We start from the raw sequence: 869 nt of genomic DNA on the forward strand, positions 1-869 counted from the left end.
GATTCGGCGACCGCACGGGGCCAAAAATAGGCCGGCAGCCGTCGGGAAGCCCGCCGGTCTCCGTCCAGGTCCCGTTCGGTAGTGCCAAAAAACACGCCGAACACGCGCCGAGCGGGCCCCTTTCTTGAATTGTGACCTAAGCATTACATACCTGTGGTCAAAATTCGTGGTGACTGTGTTGTTGGTTTTACTGTTGATGTTGACTGCGTTGTTGTCTTTGCTGTTGATGTTGACTGCGTTGTTGTCTTTGCTGTTGATGTTGACTGCGTTGTTGTCTTTGCTGTTGATGTTGACTGCGTTGTTGTCTTTGCTGTTGATGTTGACTGTGTTGTTGGTTTTGCTGTTGATGACGTCTCTGTTGTTGGTTTTGTTGTTGTTGATGGCGACTGTGTTGTCTTTGATTTTGCCCTTGATGACATCTTTGTCGTTAGTGCTGTTGTTGATTTTGTCGTAGAAGTCATTGTAGCTGCAGGGTGGTAAGAAATAAGATTTTTATAGGAACAACAGATACCATTTCGTATAAATGATGAATTCATGAATCTTTTATCATTTTTCACTTTCTTGGTTTGTTGGTGATATTTCCCGGTGTTAAGTAAATGATGCCAATAGCGAAGTGATGATTCTATACCTGTATTGTGGATTATTCTGACCCAAACTAAATGACTCTGACTTTAAACGCCCTTAGCTTAAAAACCAAATCATTTACGCGGCACCCTGATGCAAATAATTTACAGGAAGGCAGGATATAATATTGACAAAATGATATAACATGGCATTCGATTCATAGTTATATTGAACAAAACGCAGTATGTAAGCTTTTATACTTTATTACTATCTTAAGAGTGTAGTACTGTCGTACATTTTTGGGA

This window comes from Branchiostoma belcheri, unplaced genomic scaffold (genome assembly GCF_001625305.1).
Source record: "Branchiostoma belcheri isolate BF01 breed outbred unplaced genomic scaffold, Haploidv18h27 scaffold260, whole genome shotgun sequence".
Taxonomy (NCBI): Eukaryota; Metazoa; Chordata; class Leptocardii; order Amphioxiformes; family Branchiostomatidae; genus Branchiostoma; species Branchiostoma belcheri.